Here is a 17134-nt window from a genome sequence, read left to right on the forward strand (position 1 = left end):
GAGAAACATCAATGATGAGAGTAAATAATTTATCGGCTGCCTTCTGCGCGCCCCCTACTGGGAATTAAGCCCGCAACCCAGGCATGTGCCCTTGACTGAAATTGAGCCAGGGACCCTTCAGTCCACAGGCTTAATGTCACAAAGCATAAAAAGTTTGTTGATGACCGGCTGGTGTGGCTCAGTGGTTGAGCATCAACCTATGCACCAGGAGGTCACGGTTCGATTCCCAGTCAGGGCACATGCCCAGGTTGCGGGCTCCATCCCCAGTAGGGGACATGCAGGAGGCAGCCAATCGATGATTCTCTCTCATCATTGATGTTTCTATCTCTCTCTCTCCCTCTCCCTTTCTCTCTGAAATCAATAAAAATATATTTTTTAAAAAGTTTGTCGATAAGGTTTTAGACTCCACATTACGACTAACCTTTAAGATTATCCTACCACTTGTCAAGTTTTGTTATCGCATCAAAGAATAGCCACAATTACTGCAAAATATATTAAAATAACCCTCTCATTCTCAACTATGTATCTGTAAGAAAAAAAATTTTTTTTTTCATATCCTTCCAATAAGACATATTTTAAGAGATCGGACATAGAAGCAGTTATAAAAACACAGCTGCCTTCAATTAGATTAGGCATTAAGAGATTAGCAAAAATGTAAAACTGTGTCACTCCTCACAACTTTTTTGTTTTAAAAAACAGCTATTTTTCATTAAAATTTTCATCTGTGATAAATGTAATGGGTTTATTATTATTATTATAGTAAATGACTTAATAAATTAGTAATTCTTAGAAATTCCTAAGTTTTCATTTTTAGCTTGATAATAAACAAAAGTTCTTGGGGCCCTTAATAAATCTTAAGAATGTAAAAGGGTTTCAAGGCCAAAAAGCTTGAAAATCACTGTTTAACAATATTCTAAAGCTGACTATAAAATAAACCAACTTTCTTTCTGAAAGGGCGAGGGCTAGGTCCTCCATCTTGCCCCAGGGTAGGGGCTACGTCCTACTCTGCTAGCCACACCCAGGCAGCAGAGCACAGTCCTTTCTCCTCCCCTTACTCCAACCCCCCCCATAAAGCCCGTCTCTACGCGGGGGTTCGCTCTCTCGGCCACTTGGCTTGCCATTGTGTTGGCGAGTCTGGTGGACGGGGAGCTCAAGCTAGCTTGAAATACAGATTCTTATGCTTTTGCATCGGACTGGCTGGCTCCCTGATGTTGGTTTCTTGGGGATCTTGAAATCTGGGCATAACACTTTCAAAGCGCAATCTGAACTCAGCTTCTTCAGGGACAAAGCCAGTCCTCAGTGGTGACTTGCTCCTCTCAGTGAGTACCCATGAGCAGCATGTTCTCAGAACCCGCCAGCTCCCTAATGTCTTAAACATCTTTGTGTGCATACATCTTCTCTCCCCAACAGGTTCCACACACCTGGGGCGTGAGGCCATGTGTGAAACATCTGTCACAGCTCCTGGCCCACAAAAGTGCCTCAGAGAGGAAAGACTAAGATGACAACACCAGTTTTGTAGATTAACACTGAAAAAAACCTGATAAAGCTATAGGCTTACCTTTGCCAGGGGAAACTGAAAAAGAAAAATTTTAGCTGAGACTGGGAGCACACAGCTCAGGGATGAACTGGACAATTGACCCGTGGACAAGTATGCTACTGCCACTATGGCTAGCTGCTGCTGCTGAAACAAGTGATAAAGCAAATCAACTCAACTCAGTAGCTCTTCCTGCTCAGGGGAACTCCTACTTCAACCCTTCTCAGGGAACCTCAGAGGCCTCCCCAACCCCCTCCTTCCTCCTTCCCATTTCCTTCAGAGGAAAGGACTTGGTGTGGGTTTGAGAACAGGAGTGGCCCCTGCCTGAGGGCCTTCCTGCAAGATCCACAAACAACCTGACCCCCACAAAAAGAAAGACACATGGGCTCAGCACCCTGTTTGGCAACAGGAAAACCCGCGGGGTGTTAAAGGCGGGGGAAAGGGAAGTGAAGCCATAAACAGCTACTGGAACCATTAAAACCTGGAGATTAAAACAAATCAGACAGGAGCCCCATGTTACCCCTGGCCCCCAGCAGGGACCCCATCACAGCCCAGCCTCCCAAAGAGCTGGGACAATGAACATCGAATTCCCTGGAGCTCCCCTCGGAGAATTTATAAAACCTGCCAGGCATCCAGAGAACAGGGAAACAGCAATGGGAAGCCCAGAGCATTGTTCAGACTCTGGTAAGGACCCACCACCCCAGCAGACATGGAAGGAACAATTCTGTGTATTATGCCCAGCTCTCATATATGCCAGCAAATACCGACCCATGAGACAGGGGTTGATTCTGTTTTTTTACTATCATCCTTTCCCAATGCCGGTACTGTGCCTGGCACATAGTAGACACTCCAAAATGTTTAATGCACAAATGAAAGAGAATGATGAACACCATCTTTGTGGCCTGGCACCTATATGGGCAGAGAGAAAGTGTGTGCATTTATTCACTCAACAAATATTTATTTAGCATCTTCTATGCCAGACACTGTCCTAGACACAATAGCAAACAAAATAAGTCCCTGTCCTTGTGGAGTTTATGTTTAGTGGTTGTAAAGATGAAAATCTCAACGCTCCCCAAAAAACTATGTTAAGTCATAGACATTCAATAATCGTTTAGTAAGCGTCTGCTATGTGCAAGTGATGAGTACCAGGTTTTATGACAGGCACCTGGGATCTGGGACTCAGTCCTAGTGAAATTATTTCATCTTCTAGGCCAGGACCCTGTATCGGAATGTGTGTGCCAGCTGTTAGAGGCCCCTGGGTAAGGAAAACGTGATTACCTCTTTGGCGCATCTGTCCTCATCTGTCGGTGAGCAGAAGCCACTGCGTGAGTACCACGTACATGCCCAAAACACCACACAACACTGCAGGATGGAAAGAAACCCAACATCTTTAGCTGAGACGTGCCGGAGTCAGAAAAGCAGCTCTAATATCTATAATAATAAAAGCGTAATATGCTAATTAGACCAGATGTCCTTCCAGATGACCTTCCGGACGAAGCCAGGGCTGGGAGGGAAGCCGGTGCCGCAGCCAGGGGAAAGGACTACTCTTGCAGGCTTTTCGTGCATCGGGCCTCCTGTGTTATAATAAAACACTAGGACGGACACATGCCCAGGTTGTGGGCTTGATCCCCAATAGGGGCATGCAGGAGGCAGCCGTTCGATATTTCTTTCTCATCAATGTTTCTATTTCTCTTTCTTCCTTCCCCTCTCTCTAAAATCTATAATACATTTAAAAAAAAAATAGACACTAGGGCTCAAAGAGTGCTCCTAAGGCAAGCGGGCTCCCCCTCTGTCCCTCATACACCCCCGCCTCCCCCCTCAGTCCACAGGAGCCCCAGTTTGGTCCAGGCAGCCAAACGAGATGTTGTTATTCTGAGCCTACGTAGCAAGCATTTCCCAATCCTGGAAGTACTCTGCTCATTTCCAAGTAAGAAGACACTGGCTCTGCTGACTGTACCGGGTGGGGCAGGAGGAGCTGGCAAGATGAAGGAGGTGCTAGAGCCCAACACTTCCGATGGTTAACAACTCATAAAGGAGATGCCCTGAGTCATGTCTGATTCCTTGACCAAAACCCCATGGAGACAGGACCGGGGTCACACCCCAATCACCAGCCTCTGAGCTATGAAGGCCAGGAACTATCTCCCAAGCGAGAAGACCCACATGTCTGAAATCTGATGCGATGGGACATTTCCTCCCTGCCAGCAAGTGCCCAGCTCCCCTCTGACACGGTGTAACTCAGCTGCTTCAAGTAACTCCTCCCCTAGATCCAAAGGCACAGAAACGTGCTCAGGACATCAAACCATCAACAAGCAGCAGCCACTGGGCAATCCGGGACAACACAGCACAGACAAGGGCATCACGCACAGAACTTCTTCTTTTTTTTTCTTTCTGTTTTCTTTTTTTTTTTTTTAATTAAATCTTTATTGTTCAGATTATTACATTTGTTCCTCTTTTTCCCCCCATAACTCCCCTCCTCCCTGTTCTCACCCCACCCACTGTCCTCATCCATAGGTGCACGATTTTTGTCCAGTCTCTTCCCGCACCCCCCCCAGGAATAGTCAGTCCACTCCCTTTCTATGTCCCGCACAGAACTTCTGACGTGACACAAACAAGAGCCTGGCAGGACCGACGAAGTCCATGGAGATGCTACGTGGGAAGGAAGAAGAGTGTTCCCAGCATGGAACTGCTGGGCTGTAGGGCAGCTCCTGGCATTTCCAGGAGGGCCCACAATTAGCCTCCCAGATGCCAGGAAACACCCTGGCAGGGGAGCCTCAGGGACAGGATGGAGCTGAAGCCTTCAGAAGAGCCAGGTCCACTCCTCCTGAGAGAGAGGAGCTGCAGTCCCAGGACACGCCAGCATCCGCAGGCCCTGAAGACAGCTTGCCTGGCAGCCAGGACAGCTGTCCTCTACCCAAAGCAGGGGCCTGGTAGCTTCCCAGGCCAGCATCCAACACTGGCTGTCCTCTCACCAGGTCGGGGGAGCGGTCTCAGGGACCACGGGTGGAGGTGGCAGGCTGAGTAAGGGCAATTCTTCCTCAGTGGGCTGAGGCACACCCCAAAGAAGGAAAACGTGGTGGTGGAGAGGCAGGGAGAAAGGCAGCCAAACGAAAGAGTGGCTCAGTATACTTAGCTCATTCAACCAGAAGCAATGGGCTACACCATCTGTAGATACTGTCAGAGGCCCGTCTGCTCACACCTTTGCGAAAGAGGCAGGCTGACCCTGGCTCTGTAAAAATCACTAAATGGGAACTTGGGGACGGACAATCGTAACTTCCCACATAGAAAACGACAGCGTGAGCAAACTGCAGGAAGCTATAGGCCAGGGATGCTGGTGCCCAACCTGCTCCACAAGGAGTGGGCTTGACCTCTTCCCAAGCCCTCTCACCTACCCCCTCAGTGGGGAGTGCAGGTGAGCAAAGACAGAGGAGTAGCAAACTGCTCAGGGGCAGGCAAAACCCTTGGGAGCCTGAGATTCGACTAAATAACTGCCAAACCCACAACCTCAACTTCATTAGAATTTCCCATCCAAATCCTGTTTTTCATAGAACAAGGGACCCCTTTTGGTCCATTCTGCCCAAATCCCCCCAACTGCTGCTTAAGAGGGGACTCTGGGGTCAGTGGAGAGGGGACTGGCTCAGCCATCCTGGATCCTATTTCTTTCACAGAAAAGTTCAGTGCACAAGAGGATTCCAAAACTTGAAGTCTGGCCTAGCTAGTTCAGTTGGCTCTCCACCAAAGCCCCTGAAAGTTGCCAATTCTGTGTCCAATTCTGGCTCAAAGACAGAGAGCACGATCCTCAAAAGAGAAGACCTAGAAACCCAGAGCCACGTGAAACAACAGGCCCTCGTTTCTGAACGTGAGAGTGGGTCACGCTTTCTGAATCTTCCAGACCAGATCGGGCAGAAACAGGGGCCTGTATGTTCCTTCCTGACGATCTCTCTAGGGTTACCAACTCCAAATAAAGGAGTTCAGGTGGAAGATATCTGAAAAGAACTTTCTGCCTGGCGAGAAGGTTACATACCCCGACACACCACAAAGGTGGTGGGCTCTCTGGCCCCAGACAGAATTGTCTCTGTGACTAGAAGCGACTGAAGCTCTTGCCACAGTCTGACTAACGCCGTCCCAGACCGCCTGGGCAGACAGTGACCTGACCTTTGATGTAACGCCTGGGCAAAGGGAACAGAACTTCAGTGTCCACTTCCCTCTTGGATCCACAGGAAATTAAGCTCCCAAGGAAAATGCAGGGAGAAACTTCAAAAGAACCCGCTCAGTGAGGGCCGGGAATCAGAGGCCCTGACGCAGTCCGTGGATCAGAGATGCACGAGGGAAAGTCAGCAGCTGGTTCAAGCCATCACCAGCAAAAGGGACAGATGTCTGCCAGCCCCGGAGCTATCGGGCGGCAATCTGTTTAAAACTCAAACAGGAAAAACACTGTCTGGAGTCAGCACAGAGGGAAAAGGTTGAGAACCACAGGTCCGAAGGTGGGAGTCAGGGCTGCCATGGGCTGGGGTATCACGATGTGCATGTGTTCAGTACGTCCAGAGTGGAAAGACACGCAGCCCTGTTTCCTGGAAGGGGAAAAGAGCTGGACGAGGCCTCCAGCCACGCCTGGCGCACGCCCAACTCGGCAGCCAGTCTCTTCCCAAGGGTTCCTGGAAGTCAACAGGCCCATAAAGAAGTATTACAGCTGAGATGAGAAGAACGATCTACAAACTGCACATCATCCCTGATGCAACACCCCAGTAAATTCTCCCACGAAGACATAACCTGCTCTTTATCTCCGACATTCAATGCTCCTCACCCCCCTGCTATCTCAGCTGCAGGTCAAGAGGGAAGCACAGTAGTGTGTGAGCTAATGCTTCTCCCTGAGGCAAGGCCCTGGGAGGGAAGGGGTGAGAGGGGCAAAAGCAGGGCCTCTGAGAGGAGCCGGGCAGGACAGGCTTAGGTAGACAGGTAAGCAGCCCGGGGCTGAAGAAGCCTGTAACCCCACGAGGGAGACGAGGAGGAGCCCCAATACTGAGGGGCAGGCAGCGGGGGACGGAGGGGACAGGGATGGAACAGAGCAAAGGCTGAGGGCAAGGATGGAAGGACGAAGGCCGGGGACAAGGATAACCAGGGGGCAGGGAAGATCCCCAAGGAGACCCCGGGCAGAGGGCAATGCATCTGGGGACACCGGAGAAGAGACGAAGGAAGGTCAGGGGCCAGGGTGGGGAGCGGGAGACCACCCGAGCCTGAGCCCGGGCTCTCCCAACACTGACGCGGGAGGAGACGGGGCCACGAGGCCCAAGTGGGGTCACAGTCGGGTGCGGAGGCCTGCAGCTGGGCTCAGACAGCGGTGAAGGTCCCAAGGGCTGGGGCACAGGGGCGCCAGGCAGCAACGGGCCACCACAGACCGGCCCGAGTCCGAGCGTCGGGAGGCGGCGGCGGCTCGGTCCCCGGACCCCGGCTGCTGTTCCCGCCCCCACTCCCCTCTGGGCCTGGCGTCCCGGCCGCGTGGGCCGCCTCGGCCCGGACCTGCCGCTTACCTCCGCTGCGTGCCGACCCGCCTCCCCGACCCGGACTGACCTGTCCCGGCCGCCTCTCGCGCCGCCGCCGCCGTCCCGCAGGCTCCTCCGGCTTCTGCCAAAACTTTTCCCATTAATCCCAGCTCCGCCGCGGCCGGGCGTCACACGCAGCGCCGCCCCGCCCCGCCCCCGCGGGCGTGACGTCACCGCGCAGCTCGGCTTCACCCCCCCTCCCCACGCCCCTTTCCGCCCGAGCCAGCCAATCACCGCGCCTCCTGGAGGCTCCGCTGATCCTGCCACTCCGCCCACCGCACGCCGCTCTGGCCGCTGCAGCGCCCTCTGGTGCCGGATGCGGACCCGGCCGCTTAGGGAGGAGCTGGGAGGGAGCTCCAGGCCAGCGAAACAGGTCTAGCAAGTATGTATCGCTAAAGGGAATTTAAAGCTGGAGGGAACTAGGGGTCATCTGGTCTAGCCTCTTCATCCTCCAGTGGAGACAAGGTGCGTGACTTGCTGCAGGAAGCAACAGAACCCGACTCTTCAGACTCCAGACTCCACTGGACGAGATTGTGCTGCTCGTAACTTTCATAAAAGGACTTTCCTGCCTCTCTAGACTCTAGAGCAGTGGTTCTCAACCTTCCTAGTGGCGCGACCCTTTAATACAGTTCCTCATGTTGTGGTGACCCCCAACCATCAAATTATTTTCGTTGCTACTTCATAACTGTAATGTTGCTACTGTTACGAATCGTAATGTAAATATGTGATATGCAGGATGTATTTTCATTGTTACAAATTGAACATAATGAAACCATAGTGATTAATCACAAAAACAACATGTAATTATATATGTGTTTTCTGATGGTCTTAGGCAACCCCTGTGAAAGGGTCGTTCGACCCCAAAGGGGGTCGCGACCCACAGGTTGAGAACCGCTGGTCTAGAGGCTTCTGCAATAGGAATGGATGGTTCTGGGCTTCTTACCTGTCTTCCCATGTTCTTATTGAATACACTTGAGCATCCTTCCTACTGTTGAAGAAAATTTCGTTCTTGCTTCTAACCCAGGTTTTTAGGATCTGGAAGAGCCCTGTTGCCCCAGCCTGTGCTTTCAGATATACCATACAAAGGTACCTAGCAGCCGGGAGGCAGTCTGGTGGAAGAAGCTGGGTTTGTCATCTTGACTCATGAGTATATGATCAATGGGTAACTTCCTCTTCTTCGCCATCTTTAAAGATGACCCCTCCCCTCTCCCATATGCTCCTCAGGCCACACCCTCAGATATCTGGATGGTGGAACTATTGAGTGATTTTTTTTTCTTTCTGCTTCTCTTTTTATTTTCTATTCTTTAAAAATTAATATGCATTACTTTTGTAATTCAGATGTCAACCTCCTTACCCTTTGAGGTTGAAGTAAGAATGGATTGTGTAAGTCAAAACCTTCCCTAAGATTTCTGCAAGGTTCTGAGGATTCATATTCTCCTAAATCTCTCTGCTTCTGGGCTCCTGGTTCAGCCGGGCTATTGCAGAACCACAATTCAGAAATGGAGAGCTGAACCCTTCCTGAGGACTCCCCGCCTCTTCCCTCACAAAACATTCACAGGTATAGAAGTCATCATGATCCTCTGGGCCCTGAGGCAGGGGCAAATGATACTTTACAGTTTACACGCACACAGCGGCATTCTTTGAAGTTCTTCCCCATCCCCAATTGAATTTTTCTTTCTTTTTTTTAAGGAAGGTTTTATAGTTTAAAAATATACTTGAGGTTTTGATAAACGGTTGTAAATATTCTGAGATTCTACACAAATAATTCTATGATTTTAAGAATTTATACATTTGGGCAGCAAAATATCAGACACATGTCGTAGCAGTATCTTTACTGACACAGCTCTTAGGGCAATGGAAACTAAGGAGAAAATAAACAAATGGGACTACATCAAAATAAAAGGCTTCTGCACAGCAAAAGAAACCATCAACAAAACAAGAAAGTCCACTGTATGAGAGAACATATTTGCCAATGTTATATCTGATAAGGGCCTAATCTCCAAAATTTATAGGGAACTCATACATGTTAACGAAAGAAAGATAAACAATCCAATCAAAAAATGGGCAAAGGACTTAAATAGACACCTTTCAAAAGTGGACATACAGAAAGCCCAGAGACATATGAAAACATGCTCCACGCCCCTAATCACCTGAGAGATGCAAATCAAAATGACAATGAGGTACCATTTCACACCTGTCAGAATGGCTACCATCAACAAATAGACAAACCAAAGTGCTGGCGAGGATGTGGAGAAAACAGAACCCTGGTGCACTGCTGGTAGGGGTGCAGCCACTGTGGAAACAGTATGGCATTTCCTCAAAAAATTAAAAATGGAACTCCCAATTCACCCAATAATCCCACTTTTAGGAATATATCCCAAGAAATCAGAAACACCAATCAGAAAGGATATATGCACCCCTATGTTCATAGCAGCACAATTTACAGTAGCTAAGATTTGGAAACAGCTTAAGTGCCCATCAGCAGATGAGTGGGTTAAAAAACAGTGGTACATCTACACAATGGAAGACTACACTGCTGTAAAAAAGAAAGAACTCTTGCCCTGGCTGGCTTGGCTTAGTGAATAGAGCGGACTGAAGGATCCCGGGTTCGATTCCAGTCAAGGGCACATGCCTGGGTTGCAGGTTTGATCCCCAGTAGGGGGTGTGCAGGAGGCAGCCGATCAACGATTCTCTCTCATCATTGATGTTTCCATCTCTCCCTCTCCCTTCCTCTCTGAAATCAATAAAAATATATATTAAAAAAAAAGAAAGAACTCTTACCATTCGCAACAGCATGGATGGACCTGGAGAGCATTATGCTAAGCGAAAGGCAGTTGGAGAAAGATAAATATCACATGATCTTGCTCATTTGTGGAATATAATCAACAACATAAACTGATGAACAAAAACAGATCCAGAGACAGAGAAGCATTAAACAGACCGTCAAACTTCAGAGGGAAGGGGGGGGAGGAGGATGAGGTAAGAGATCAACCAAAGGACTTCTATGCATGCATATAACCAATGGACACAGACACTAGGGGGGTGAGGGCATGTGCTGGGGGCTGGGGGGTGGCCAGGGAGAGGTCAATGGAGGGAAAAGGAGACATATGTAATATTATATGTAATACTTTAAACAATAAAGAATTTTTTAAAAAAAAATAATGAATGGATAATTATTTTTAAAAAGAGAAAAAGAATTCATACATTTGGCCCTGCCCTGTGTGGCTCAATAGGTTGGTGGATCATCCTGTATACCAGAAGGTGAAGAGTTTGATTCCCAGTCAGGATACATACCCAGGTTACGGGTTCTATCCCTCAAGCTAATTGATGTTCCTTTCTCTAAAATCAAATTTTAAAAAAAGAATTGATACATTTGTTGCCTTTTTATAATACATACACACACACACACACACACACACACACATATATAAATAATAAAAGTGTAATATGCTAATTAGACTGGACATCCTTCCAGATGGCCTTCCATCCTTCCGGACAAAGCCAGGGCTGCGAGGGAAGCCTGGGTCCTGGGTGCCAGAGGAAAGCCAGTGCCGGCAGCCAGGGGAAGGAAGGCCTACTCTTGCACAAATTTCTTGCATCGAGCCTCTAGTATATAATTGATTTCAAAGAGGAAGGGAGAGGGAGAGAGAGATAGAAACATCAATGTTGAGAAAGAATCATGGATCAGCTGCCTCCTGCATGCCCCACACTGGGACAACCCAATCGAGCCTGCAACCTGATCGAGCCCGAAACCTGGGCACATACCCTTGACTGGAATGAAACCTGGGACTCTTCAGTCAACAGGCCAATGCTCCATCCACTGAGCCAAACCAGCTAGGGCCTTCGTCCTTTTAAGTAGGTGTAGGTAAGACTTGTCAACATGATCAATTCCCCATCTGAGGTTTTCTAACTGGCCCTTTATCCCTTAGGGCCTGGCGTTTTCCCAAATCACTACTTCTCCTCTCTGTTCTTTATCCCACCCTCTCCAGAGAAAAAAACAAATTCCTCTGGCTGGGCTGTTTTTATTGATTTGAGAGAGAGAGGGAGAAGGAGAGAGAAACATCGATTGGGAATTGAACTGGAACCTTTTGGTGCCTAGGCCAATGCTCCACCAACTGAGCCACACCAGGCAGGGCTTAGCTATGTTTCTTTATTGCTAGGTTTCCTGTCAACACTCATGCCCTAAAGATCTCACTCACTACCCCTAACAGGCTTATTTCCCCTAATAAAGAGAGTTCTCTCCCTAAAAGAAATTCCGGGAGCACTGTTGAGATGCTACATTTTCACCTCATTTCACTTTTATATTTAAAAGGATACACACCCAGATGGAGAGTTCTGTTCCAGTCATGTGGGAGACAACTAATTGATGTTTCTCTTTCACATCAATGGTTCTCTCTCTGTCTCCTCTTTTCCAATAAAATCAACAAAAACATATTTTCAAATATAGTTATGAAAAAAATTCTTTAAAAAAAATGATGCCTACAAAGATTTGGTTAAAAAGTGGGAAATGTTATGATCTGATTTTCAGTGGGCAAAAAGCAGGATCTGATAATATGTTTAGCATATATAGATAAGTATATCGCTTGGAAAATAAAAAAATAGCATAGAAAAAACTGGAAGCACACACTAAAATGTTACCAGCAGTTGTCTTTGGGTGGGGTTGTGTGAGTTTTTAATCTTTCTTTATTTTTATTCTGAGCATTTTTTTTCCCCATAATCGAAACATGATTTGCTTTTTAGGCACAAAAAGAAAAATCTTCCTTATATTGAGGAAAATTTTGTATTCTCTGGTTATCCTACCCAGTAGTCTTAGTTCTAGTTCTTGAAGGTGCGCTAAGTCAAACTGTTTTCCATATAAGAGTCCTTTTGACGTTTGAGCCCACTCCCCTATATTTTTTCTTTTTAAGCTACAATATCCTTTGTTCCTCAGATAAAATGATCATAGTGCCTTTTGCCACCCAGATTGCTGGCCTCACCATGTGCCATTTTATGAATATCCATCCTCTTCAAGGCTTTCCTTGGTTTGGGCCTCCTAACTTCTGAATCACCTACCCAAATTTGGGGGATCTCCCACTTGAGAGACTGAAAATGTCAGGCATTTGCTTCCAGCCTCCTTTGCAGCTAAGGCATAGCCACGTGACCGAGGCTCCACCAATCAGATGCACTGGAGACTGGGAGGACGAGGCTGTGGGCAGCACAAATAATCCATTCAGGTAAGTGGCAGAGCAGCGGCTCCACCTAATTTCCTGTTGTAAGAAGCAGCAGTTGTAAGAGCAGAGTCCAGCCCTGCTGACATCAGCCACAGAAGCAGCAGCGTCTGCACCTAGAGGTGGCGGCAGCTGGGCTGTCTTCATGAGGACTGTGCCATGATCTTTGGTATTGTTCCTCACTTTACAGCCTCCAAACTGGCTCTCCCATCCCCCCAATTACTTAAGGAACTTCTCTATACTCTTTAATAAATTCCATTTTTACTAACCTGTTACCTGAATCACAAACCCAGACTACTATAGCTTCCCCAAATCTTCATTTTGACTAGATTTGCCCAGGCACAGCTCAAAGTGGGGAAAGCTGGGAAAAGCCTCGGCAACACTTTCCAGACCCACCAGAGGTCTCAGCTTTGAAAACCTGCTCTGGTGCCCAATTACAGTGTAAATGAGTGATAACCTAAAATGTGGAGCAAGAAGGCTGGCTAGGTCCACTTTGAATTACCGGTAGATTCTGACCTCCTCCACAGCCATTTCAGGCTCCAGCCAGCAGGTGGGGCCCTCCTGAAGTCAGCCTCCTGGGCAATCTCTCTCCCCACCCCACGCCCCCAACAGCAGGGGCCAGAGAGGCATCTTCCAGCTGGCACCTCTCCGGTAGACACTGTGTCTACCTCTCTGGGTAGACACTGTGCCTGAGGAGGAACCACCTTGCATATCCTAGCAACAGTTTGCAACAAGCTTCTCGCTCTCCAGCCAGTCACATCTCCTTATATACAAACCACAAAGGCATGACCTGGGATCCCAAGGCCTGTGCTCCTCACGTGGCCCCGAGGGCATGGGTATTTCTGAGAGCATCAGAGATTGGATACACTCGGCTTTATCTGGAATGTTGGAAAGGACGGAGGAATTCTTTTCTAACCCTGGAATTAAAAGACTGGGAAATATTTTCTTCTGCCCCCGAGGGAGGGCCCCCGAGACTGAGAGCTCCCTCTGCCAGTCCCAGTGTGGATTGCATTCAGGCATCCGGTGATGTTTCTTTCACTATCTCACACACCCACCCTCTATGCCAGCGGTTCTCAACCTGTGGGTCGCAACCCCCTGGGCGGTCGAACGACCCTTTCACAGGGGTCGCCTAAGACCATCCTGCATATCACATATTTACATGACGATTCATAACAGTAGCAACATTACAGTTATGAAGTAGCAACGAAAATGATTTTATGGTTGGGTCACAACATGAGGAACTGTATTTAAAGGGCCAGAAGGTTGAGAACCACTGTCTATGCCTTCCTATGTCCCATTATAGATATTCAAAAGCCTGGACTAGACCCCATTTAGAGGTGAGGAAACTGAGGCTGAGAGATCGGCTTGCCAGCTCAAGTCTAAACTCTACCCAGCTTCTGAGACTCAGGCCTCATTCTACCTTTCTAGTCACACGTCTCTCATGGTAGTAGCCTCCTAAAAGAATAGATTGGAACTGTAAAGCTTCTTGCACATTTTTATGGTGACATCTAATATTTTTCATCATTAATTTAAAACAATAGTTTCAGAGGGAGAATGTAATTTCTACTCTTTAATAAATATTGACATTTTAATATAAAACTGCCATGTTACCCGTTTAAATATATTGAATAAAACTCAAATCCCAAAGTCATTTGATGCTTACCATTATTCATCTTAAAAATAACATGAACAACTCAGCCAGCCTGGCTTGGTGGTTGAACCTCGGCCTGTGAACCAGGAGGTCACAGGTTCGATTCCCGGTCAGGGCACATGCCTGTGTTGCGGGCTCGGTTCCCAGTGTGTGGTGTGCAGGAGGCAGCCGATCGATGATTCTCTCTCATCATTGATGTTTCTCTCTCTCTCTCCCTCTCCCTCTCTGAAATCAATAAAAACATATTTTTAAAAAATTACATGAACAGCCCTACCCGGTTTGGCTCAGTGGATAGAATGTCAGCCTGTGGACTGAAGGGTCCTGGGTTTGATTCTGGTCAAGGGCACATCCCCAGTAGGAGGCATGTAGGAGGCAGCTGATCAATGGTTCTCTCTCATTACTGATGTTTCTCTCTCTCCCTCTTCCTTTCTCTCTGAAATCAATAAAAATATATTTTTACAAAATAACGTGAACAAGCTTTTCTTTAGCAATAAAAACATTTTACATTGTTTCTTGTTCTCCTTGTACTTGTATTTCCATTCCTCTTTCCCCTCAAAAATCTAATCTTAATGTAACATATTTTATTCTTGGAAGTCTTTTATTGATCACAATATCATACATCTCTGCAACCAAAGTATGTATATAAGTTAAAGTTTAAAAAGAATCTAAGCTTTATGTAACTAAAAGCTCTAAGTGAGAAATTTTTTTCTGGTTTGAGTGGCCATCAGAAATATTAGTAGTACTCAGTTGAGCAAAACAACATAAATATTATGATTTTTATACATATTAAATAAACATAAATACAAAAATGCATTGGAAATGTATTTACCAATGAAATTCATGGACTACTTCCCCCACCCCCACCCTCAGGTAGTTCAGATGTTCACAGTTGAATATTATTTATTAGAATGAGACCGCATTCAGCATCAATTCTAGTTCCTTTTTTTTTATTTTAAAGCTGAGAAACCTTGTTCACTTCATAAGTAGATAGGAAGTGAGAGTTTGATTTAGCAATGGCATCTACTTCTGAGTTGTCTCCCCCCATCAAAAAAAAATCATAAAGATCTATGATAAAAAATATTGTTAAGGGTTTTGAAAGCAAAGATCCTGCCTTAAAAACCAAAAGAATTTGTTGTCCAGGTTTTGAGCTGCCCACTTTCTCAGCACCTACAGCCCTGCACTAGCATTTCAAATAGGAGCTTTGTTTAGAGCACCAGGAATTTCACCCTCTGGGGAGTCCCCTACTGAAAGACAGCGGATGGGGAATGGTGAGCCTCGCTACTGAAAGTAGGGAAGGTGAAATTGTGAAAGAGGAAAGAGTTTTGGTAAACAGAACTTGGAAGCTGAAGATCTGCAAGTTGATTTTCTTTTGTTAAAATATGTTTTTATTGATTTCAGAGAGGAAGGGAGAGGGAGAGAGAGATAGAAACATCAATGATGAGGGACAGTCACTGATTGGCTGCCTCCTACTTGCCTCCCACTGGGGATTGAGCCCTGGGCCCAGGCATGTGCCCTGACCAGGAATCGAACTATGACCTCCTGGTTCATAAGTTGACGCTCAACCACAGAGCCATGCCAGCCGGGCAGCAAATTGATTTTCTTAAAACTCCTTGTACCCTAGAGATACCCACACCAATAGAGGACCACTGATCCTCCCATCCAACACCAGAATCCGGAGTTCTTGTGCCCATACATGTGGTATGCTGCCTTCTACGTGTATTGTTCCTATGTTTTCCTACTTACTTATTAAACATTTTAAGGACCATCTTGAATCTCAGCTTCTACCTAATGATTCCCCTTTTCCTGAATCCCTACTACACTTAAGAGCTTTTTATATATATAATTGATTTCAGATAGGAAGGGAGAGGAAGAGAAAGATAGAAACATCAATGATGAGACAGAATAATTGATCGGCTGCCTCCTGCATGCCCCGTACTGGGGATCGAGCCTGCAACCGGGCATGTGCCCTTGACCAGAATCAAACCCAGGACCCTTCAGTCCATAGGCCGACTCTCTATGCACTGAGCCAAACTGGCTAGGGCCACACTGAAGAGTTTGAATCTCACTTCCCACCCCTGAACTATGCATCGTGTTATACCGGCAGCTTTGCTTCGTGACACTTTAGATTATAATGAGGCTCTTTGCAACAGAATTTGGTGAACTTGCAAAAGACATGAACTTTGATACCACATAAGCACATAAGTTCCAGGAGGGCAGGGGCTCTATGTTTTGTTCTATGTCATGTAGCCAGCATCTAGCACAATATCTGGCATACAGGAAGAGCTTAATTGTTGAATGAACAGACTTGAGTTTGAATCTTACTTCATCCCTTTTAAGCTGTGTGACACCCAGTCATTAACTTTAGAATAAGTTTACTCATGAATTCATTTTTAAAAACATCTGTTGCATGCTTCCTGAGAGCCAAGCACACTGTGCTAGGCACCGGGGACCTACAGGGAAGAAGACACGCCCCTGCCCTCAAGGAACTCAAGCCTCTAGTTTGGGGACTGTTACGAGAAGTAAGGTGGACAGAACAGCCCATGCGCAAGCCCAGAGCTGCTAGTAGATCCAAAAGCTAGAGGCATAGGATGTCCGCCTGGGCCAGATGTTCACGGGCCTCGCGTGCCCATGGAATTTAGGGAATGTGAACTTGACTGTCCAGGCTACCACTGAGAGGCTGGAAAGTGGGAAGAGTCCGGAACAGATCTGCATTTTAGAAAATCCATTCGGGCAGCCCTAGGGAGAAAAGTAAGCAAGAAGACCCGGTTACTGCTCTTATCCAGTTGGAAGGTGGTAAGGGCCAGAGGAAGGCACTGGCCATGAGACGTGGCCCCAAGAGGATGGATATGAGAGTGACCAAGAAAAGCCAATCAATTGGACTTGGAGACTGATTAGATATGGGCAAGATGGAGGAGTCAAAGGTGACTGCAGAGAGAAGATACAAAGGTCTTAGCCATGGCAGTGGCCATGGGGGTAGAGGAGGAGTAGATATGAGAGTATGAAGGAGAGAGAATCTACTGGATTTGATGATGGGTTGTGCATGAGGTGGGTGAGAGGGAGGGAGCAAGTCATTCTAGATTCCTAAATCTCTGACTTAGGTAATAAGGTCAGTGAGTCAGATAATGTGAAAAGACCCCAGTGGGGTAGCTCAGTTGGTTAGAGCATCATCGTCCCAATACACCAAGATTGTAGGTTCAATCCCCAG

The 17134-nt window shown here is 47.1% G+C and overlaps 1 protein-coding gene across 3 annotated transcripts in view; it reads right to left on the reverse strand.

Annotated features, from left to right (window-relative positions):
• Positions 1 to 7195, reverse strand: part of PPARD (peroxisome proliferator activated receptor delta) — a 75604-nt gene extending 68409 nt beyond the window's left edge. The window contains exons 1-2 of one of the 3 annotated variants that reach the window (XM_070418715.1): positions 7100 to 7195; positions 2813 to 2896 (exon numbers count right to left, since the gene is read on the reverse strand). The gene's annotated coding sequence lies outside the window, so the exon portion shown is untranslated. Of the gene's footprint in view, positions 1 to 2812; positions 2966 to 7099 lie in introns of all 3 variants that reach the window. The other 2 variants (XM_070418716.1, XM_070418717.1) reach the window with 2 other exon arrangements.
• Positions 7196 to 17134: the final 9939 nt, after the last annotated feature.

This window comes from Myotis yumanensis, unplaced genomic scaffold (genome assembly GCF_028538775.1).
Source record: "Myotis yumanensis isolate MYYU_CA2020_CCGP unplaced genomic scaffold, mMyoYum1.0.hap1 SCAF_6, whole genome shotgun sequence".
NCBI lineage: Eukaryota > Metazoa > Chordata > Mammalia > Chiroptera > Vespertilionidae > Myotis > Myotis yumanensis.